The sequence below is a fragment of the Rhinopithecus bieti genome, unplaced genomic scaffold (assembly GCF_001698545.2).
Source record: "Rhinopithecus bieti isolate Rb0 unplaced genomic scaffold, ASM169854v2 scaffold_10548, whole genome shotgun sequence".
In the NCBI taxonomy this organism is placed as follows: Eukaryota; Metazoa; Chordata; class Mammalia; order Primates; family Cercopithecidae; genus Rhinopithecus; species Rhinopithecus bieti.
This window is the reverse complement of record NW_016806834.1, coordinates 1,288,896-1,297,189: the sequence shown is the minus strand read 5'-3', so window position 1 is coordinate 1,297,189 and position 8,294 is coordinate 1,288,896. Positions and strand designations below refer to the sequence as shown.

Below are 8,294 nucleotides of genomic sequence, written 5' to 3'. Positions count from 1 at the left end.
TTTTTTGAGACGGAGTCTTGCTCTGCCGCCCAGGCTGGAGTGCTGTGGCCGGCTCTCAGCTCACTGCAAGCTCCGCCTCCCGGGTTCACGCCATTCTCCTGTCTCAGCCTCCCGAGTAGCTGGGACTACAGGCGCCCGCCTCGTCGCCCGGCTAGTTTTTTTTTTGTATTTTTTAGTAGAGACGGGGTTTCACCGTATTAGCCAGGATGGTCTCGATCTCCTGACCTCATGATCCGCCCGTCTCGGCCTCCCGAAGTGCTGGGATTACAGGCTTGAGCCACCGCGCCCGGCCCGAGACAGGGTTTCTCTATGTTGGTCAGGCTGGTCTGAAACTCCCGGCCTCAGGTGATCCGCGTGCCTCAGCCTCCCAAAGTGCTGAGATTACAGGCATGAGCCACCAAGCCCAGCCTAGACTCTTTATCAAACTTTGTTGAATTTTCTAAGTGTCATTTAGGACGTATTATGCTTTTCTGTGGAGCTTATATCTTATCCTCTTATGTGCAACAAAAAGGGGGTTGCAGGTAAATGCTGATGATGTTGTTTAGTTTTATTTCCTTTTGATCTGGCATGAGTAAATTGCTGTTTCCTTAAGCTTGGTCTATTACGGAGCTTTGTGCCTTATAGGGTGCTCAGTGTGTGTTGACAAAGGGAATAAGAACTATCAGTGCCATAAAGGACCAAAGATTCTGGCTACTTTGTCTTCTTCCTTTCTCTCCCACTATGCCTACACTTCCTCTGCCCACTTTTGGAAAGTGTTTAACTGCTGGGTTTTCTTTTTCTTTTCTTTTCTTTTTTTTTTAAACGGAGTTTCGCTCTTGTTGCCCAGGCTGGAGTGCAATGGCATGATTTCGGCTCACCACAACCTCTGTCTCCTGGGTTCAAGCGATTCTCCTGTCTCAGCCTCCCGAGTAGCTGGGATTACAGGCATGCGCCACAATGTCCGGCTAATTTTGTATTTTTAGTAGAGACGAACTTTCTCCATGTTGGTTGGGCTGGTCTTCAACTCCTGACCTCAGGTGATCCGCCCTTCTTGACCTCCCAAAGTGCAGGGATTATAGGTGTGAGCCACCACACCTGGCCACCTGCTGGGTTTTCTTTGTATGTCAGCATGGAGTTTTTCCCAAAGAAAGGGAATATAGATGGAGAGAGAAAAGTTATGAACAGGTTACATTACAGAGGTTATTGCCTTTGAAACTGGGCCCTCCTCATTCTAGACTTGCTTGCTTTGTTATAAATTAGAATAAACCAGAGGGAGATGTACCAAGTAAACATTTGAATGACTGTTTAGAATATGGTTTTCTTAATTAGCAGTCATGGGGAAAACATGCATTTTTAATTTGGAAAAAAACCTGACAGTTAACATGGTTCTGTTTACCTTGATTAGTGAAGTAATTTGCTGGAGTGTTGTCAGAGGAGCAGAATCATTTGGGTCTCAAAATAGACTGAAAACTTAACTCCCAAAACCATATTTAACAAACAGAATTGGTTATTAGAGATTTATAGGCAAAAATATCAGTTTGGGAATTAACCTTGGCTACTGGCCACCTTAGCTAGGTTTTCTCCACAGGTCTGATACTGAACACTTCCCAGATTGGAGAATATTCTGGGCTGTTGGGGATGACAGGGAAATGTGAGGGGGAGTAGCCTAGGTAAGGGTGATGATGAAATTGTTCTATCTACTGTCAAATAATCTTTTCCTGTTTGCAATGTTTTTATTTTTTCTGAGTCCCTTTGGGAACCAGGTGCTAACAAGAAGCTGTTATGTGTGGGATTTCGGAGCCTTACTTTAATGATAGAGGAACCAAGTACCATTTTAGATATCTTTTATTTATGTTCTCGGTGCATATATTGACTTTAATCCCTCTTCCCCCACACCCCGCCCATTAAGGGGGAGGAGGTTAACTCTGCAGATGATATTCAGGCCCAACTAGCTCACTCTCTGGGATAGCTACTGACGAAAGGCAGAGAATGTCCATCTAACATGCCCTTCTGAGTATATAGTCACCACTTTTTGGGGGGAATTCTTTAGCAGATCTTATTGTTCTTTCTGCAGAATCTATCATTCCTACCTCCCCAACCCCCAAAATCTCTAATACAGGCCAAGTCATTTTTTATGATGGGTCTCTGAGACAGGGGAGTTTGTTAGAGGAGAGGCTGGGGTAGAGAGGGAGAGAATGGAGGTATCTGAAAAAACATAAGAAAAAGGCATTCATTTTTATTTACTCAGAACAGTCCTCTTGGCATCCCAGATAAGGGAAATAGGATTTGATCTCCAATTGTATTGCCATGGAGAGAATGGCAAGTGAGGATGCTTTGAAGTAATTAGAAATTAAATATTGAATACATTAATGGCAATACCATTTCATGATTTTGTATGTCTTTCTGGATTAGTCATAGAAGTTGGGGAAATACTGCTTAGATCTTCTGGGTTAGAGGATTCCAACTGGCTTATTGGCAAGGTTGGATTATTAAGAATCAAATAGCAGACAAAAATGGCAGGGCATGGTGGCTCACGCCTGTAATCCCAGCACTTTGGGAGGCTGAGGCGGGTAGATCACTTGAGGTCAGGAGTTCAAGACCAGCCTGGCCAACGTGGCAAAACCACGTCTCTACCAAAAATACAAAAATTAGTTGGGCATGATGACACACGCCTATAGTCCCAGCTACTCTGGAGCTGAAACAGCAGAATTGCTTGAACCCAGAAGGTGGAGTTTACAGTGAGCTGAGATTGTGCCACTGCACTCCAGCCTGGGCAATAAGTGAGACTCTGTCTAAAAAAAAGAAAAGAAAAAGGAAAAGCAGACAAATGGATCAGAGTTGGTGCTTGAGCATGAGAAACTTCAAGCTTAGGATGGTTGTCTACTTTAAAATAAAGCTGCTGGCCAAGCGTGGTGGCTCATGCCTGTAATCCCAGCACTTTGGGAGGCCAAGGCGGGTGGATCATGAGGTCAGGAGATCGAGACCATCTTGGCTAACATGGTGAAACCCCAGCTCTACTAAAAATACAAAAAATTAGCTGGGCGCAGTGGCAGGTGCCTGTAGTCCCAGCTACTTGGGAGGCTGAGGCAGGAGAATGGGGTAAACCGGGAGGCAGAGCTTGCAGTGAGCCGAGATCGCCCCACTGCAACAGATCACCTGGGCAACAGAGCGAGACTCCATCTCAAAAAAATAAACACATAAATAGAATAAAATAAACTAAAGCTGCTGGCCGGGCACAGTGGCTCACGCCTGTAATCCCAGCACTTTGGGAGGCCGAGGCGGGAGGATCACTTGAGGCCAGGCCAACATGGCAAAACCCAGTCTCTACTCAAAATACAAAAATTAGCTGGGGGTGGTGGCGCATCATCATACTGGTGAGAAAAAAAAAAGAGCCCGGACGCCAGTGTGCTCACAAAAAAAAAAAAAAAAAAAAAAGACAAAAAAGAAATATTCACTTGAGAAAATTATTATTTTATTATTTATTATTTATTATTATTATTATTATTATTGGAGACAGAGTCTCTCTCTGTTGCCCAGGCCAGAGTGCAGTAGCATGATCTTGGCTTATTGCAACCTCCATGTCCCAGGTTCAAGCGATTCTTCTGCCTCAGCCTCCCAAGTAGCTGGGATTACAGGTGCACACCACCACTTCCAGCTAATTTTTGTATTTTTAGTATAGACAGGTTTTGACCATATTGGCCAGGCTGGTCTCGAACTCCTGACCTCGTGATCTGCCCTCCTCGGCTTCCCAAAGTGCTGGGATTACAGGTGTGAGCCACCGTGCCCAGCCTCTTTTTTTTTTTCTCACCAGTATGATGATGACCATTTTAAGAAAGCTTGTGTGGCTCTCTCCTATCATTACAGACCTCCAGAGCTGGAAAATTTGAGGCACTTACTGAACTCTTCCTGAAAGTTTAATGTGGAGTGGGAATCAGTTTTTGTCCTAATTTATTAGAGAAGGCTTCCTCTTCTCTACTCCTTGTGCAGACCCATCTCTGGATGGCTAGAAAAGGAGCTTTAGAATGGACTATATGTCATGACCACCTGAATGCACTCTAGGCTCTTATCTATCTCTATTTTATGTGGTGACTATTTCCCCCTTCTGAGTACTACTCTTATTTCCTATGCCATTTTTTTTTTTTTTTTTTTTTTTTAGTCTCTGATGCTGCCCTTTGTAAATTTTTATTTTATTTTTTAGCCTCTTTAGTATTAGGGGGGGAGGTGACATTCCTAGACTCTACAGTAGCAGTTTGGCATGTTAGTGGCAGGAAATTGTGATTCCCTATCCCCCCTCCCCCTACCTTTTCTGCTTTCGTGATTCTATTGTTCCTCTCTCATTGAGGCTTTCCCAGGCACCCGAATTTAGTTAGTAGGTCATTTCTAATCTTTGGGGCTTGTCTTTTCTCTCTCCATTCTCCTCCTTCTCTACCACATATTTTTTGTTTATTCTGAGGTGGTTTGTTTCTGAAAGTTAATCTAGGTCACCTTCTATATCCTGTGCTTCCTAGTTGGCTTTAGACATCTTGTTATAGCAACAATGATGGTAGCAGCTCTCTCCCTGGCTTTGCCCCATGTGCTGTCCTTCTGTCAAGGCCATTTGGGTGTGTACTGGGGCAGGTGTTTGTTGGGGGGATGTGCCCAGACTATTCTCACAATGTCCTCAGTTTTTCAGGTTGTCTGACAGCTTTATATACAGCATATTTTTAGAAAAACTTAAATATACTTCTTTATTTAGAATAGGGTTTTATTCTGATGAGCAAGTTTGTGTGTATATGTGTATGAGCATTTGTATGTATATATATACTTATACAGATCTATATTATATATACAGTTTTGTACTATCATTTAAAATAAAATGTTTCTCAATAAAATGTCAGAGCTGACCATTTCAGGGTGCCATTGAATTTGTTCTCATCTCCTGGGCAAAAATTTGTATCTATTCTCTGATCACAAGTGAACCACAGAGCTCATTTTCCCTGTCCAACTGAGCTAATTGAAGGGGGAGGGGTATAGATCTACTAACCCATGCATGCCCACTGCCTTTTCCTTATCCACCTCTCTCAGCGTGGTATTCTTGACAGGCAGAGCAAGTTGAGGTAAGAAATGAAATGAGAATTAGGAGAGCTTTTGACTGACTTGTTAAATGTACATTTTCCTTCTTTCTCTCATCCCCCACTCCCTTCCCTAAAAGCAAACAACTAAGGGAGGAGAAAAGTAGCTGAAGAAAATGATTATGTGCCTTGTGTGGGAGTAAAGTCAATGCTGAGATGTATGGGGAAAAACATCAGATTCAGGAGTGCTTGGAAAGAGTAGATTTACTTTGCCAGCTTCTCAGCTATTCTTGGTTAATAGGGTGCTTGCTGCTATCTTAGTCCAAAATCAGCACACATTTGTATTTAAAAATAGGAGGGTCAGTCTGGTAGTAGCACAATCCCCATTGATAGCCAGGGGTGAACAAACCAATTTGACTAGCAAGATGGGTGTCCCATCTAGTGTACAGAGTTCTGAAAAGCTGTTTTGTTGGCAAGAAGGATACCTTTCTTTACAAAATTAGCTTTGAGCCTGTCCAAAGTTAAGGACATATAAGCATCTGTGTTCAGCGACTGGAATCTCCAGCAAGTTCTCAAAGTCAATATTTAGGAAATTGGTTACCTACCATGTACTAGGGTATATGCAGATAATTTCTTTTTGGTAAATACATATAGTCAGCAAATCCTGTGCACATATTCAACTAATAGAAGGTAATTCTGGCAGGCACTTAAGCAATATATATAGTCTTGGCTGTGCTGATGGAAAAAAAGGCAGGAACTTGAGGAGCCTTAAGAACCAAAGAACTAAAAATCTTGTTGAATTAAATCCTGGTGAGAGAAATTATCAAGATGGGAAAGTTGGGGGGAACTGGAGAGATAGGAACCTAGAGTTCTCTGATGGGTGATGCTTTTTTTTTTTTTTTTTTTGAGACAGAGTCTCACACTGTTGCCCAGGCTGGAGTGCAGTGGCACAATCTCAGCTCACTGCAGCCTCTGCCTCCCAGGTTCAAGTGATTCTTCTGCCTCAACCTCCCTAGTAACTGGGATTATAGGCATGCACTACTACACCCAGCTAATTTTTGTATGTTTAGTAGAGACGGGGTTTCACCATGTTGGCCAGGCTGATCTCAAATTCCTGACCTCAGGTGATCCACCCGCATTGGCCTCCCAAAGTGTTGGGATTACAGGCGTGAGCCACTGTGCCCGGCTGGGTGATACTCTTAAATAATGGGAAATATCATGAACTAGGGCAACTTTCCTAAGAGTTCATTCCTCTGTGAAAAAGAACCCTCTACTCCAAGGAGATCAATAGGTAAAAAATACAGGTGAAGGCTGAAGTGGGAGCAATCTAGTGATAACTACAACTATGTAAGGCTTGTGTAAGACATCTGATAGGTAATAGAGTAAGTTAAGACTACAGGAGACTTCTGAACAAAAGTGTGGGGTTGCAGTCTGCTCCTATAACCAGTCCTAAAGTTTAAGGGTAGTGCTGTAAAGGAAAGTTTGAGATAGGGCCCAATATTATAAATAATAACAATAGCCACCTTGCTTTAAGATTTTGCTACGGGCCAGGCGCAGTGGCTCAAGCCTGTAATCCCAGCACTTTGGGAGGCCGAGACGGGTGGATCACGAGGTCAGGAGATGGAGACCATCCTGGCTAACACGGTGAAACCCCATCTCTACTAAAAAATACAAAAAACTAGCCGGGCGAGGTGGTGGGCGCCTGTAGTCCCAGCTACTCGGGAGGTTGAGGCAGGAGAATGGCGTAAACCCGGGAGGCGGAGCTTGCAGTGAGCTGAGATCCGACCACTGCACTCCAGCCTGGGCGACAGAGCGAGACTCCGTCTCAAAAAAAAAAAAAAAAAGATTTTGCTACATGTATGGCAATGTGCTAAGTACTCTGCATATACATATAAATACCCATCTTGCAAGGTGGGTATTATCCTCATCATATAGTTGTAAAAATAGGTTGACTTTGCAGAGTCACACACTTGTAAAAATTGTCCTTTTTTTTTTTTTTGAGATAGAGTCTTGCTCTGTCACCCAGGCTGGAGTGCACTGGCGCAATCTCAGCTCACTGCAAGCTCCGCCTCCCAGGTTCTCGCCGTTCTCCTGCCTCAGCCTCCCAAATAGCTGGGACTACAGGCGCCCAACACCACACCCGGCTAATTTTTTGTATTTTTAGTACAGACCGGGTTTCACTGTGTTAGCCAGGATGGTCTTGATCACCTGACCTCGTGATCCGCCTGTCTCGGCCTCCCAAAGTGCTGGGATTACAGGCGTGAGCCACCGCACCCGGCATTTTTTTTTCTTTTTAAAGACAGGGTCTCACTCTATTGCCCAGGCTGGAGTGCAATGGCATGATCTTGACTCACTGCAGCCTCGACCTTCGACCTCCAGGGCTCAAGCAATACTCCTGCCTCAGTCTCCCGAGAAGCTGGGACTACAGGTGCGCACCACCATGCCCGGCTAATTTTTGTATTTTTGGTAGAGATAGGGTTTTGTCATGTTGTCCAGACTGGTCTTGAACTCCTGAGCTCAAGGGACCCACCTGCCTTACCTTCCCAAACTGTTGGGATTACAGGCGTGAGCCATGGCACCCGGGCTAAAATTGTTCTTTCTAAGATTACAATTTCTGCATTGAGTTAATTAGTATACTTTCCTCTGTGGTTTCCCTTTTGTCAGAATGCTATTTTATTCACTAGCCTTGGGCAGCTTATTTCATCTCAGATTTGCATTTAAGAAACTGAGGGCTAGGCACAGTGGCTCACACCTGTAATCCCAGCACTTTGGGAGGCCGAGGCAGGCAGATCACGAGGTAAGGAGATTGAGACCATCCTGGCTAACATGGTGAAAACCCGTCTCTACTAAAAATATAAAAATTAACCGGGCATGGTGGCAGGCGCCTGTAGTCCCAGCTACTCAAGAGGCTGAGGCAGGAGGCAGAGCTTGCAGTGAGCCAAGATTGCGCCACTGCACTCCAGCCTGGGTGACCGAGCGAGACTCCGTCTCAAAAAAAAAAAAAAGCTGCCAAACTGGGGCAGATCACCTGAGGTTGGGAGTTCGAAACCAGCCTGGCCAACATAGTGAAACCTCGTCTCTACTGAAAATACAAAAATTAGCCGGGCATGGTGGCACATCCCTGTAATCCCAGCTACTCGGGAGGCTGAGGCAGGAGAATCGCTTGAACCCGGGAGGTGGAGATGGCGCCACTGCACTCCAGCCTGGGCAACAGAGCAAGACTCCATCTCAAAAAAAAAAAAAAAAAAAAAAATGAAAGAAACT

General features: G+C 44.4%; 1 protein-coding gene across 1 annotated transcript in view; it reads left to right on the top strand.

Moving 5' to 3' along the window:
• The window catches only part of GABPB2 (GA binding protein transcription factor subunit beta 2), an 80,508-nt gene that overhangs the window by 69,716 nt on the left and 2,498 nt on the right, over positions 1-8,294 (top strand). The window lies entirely within an intron of this gene.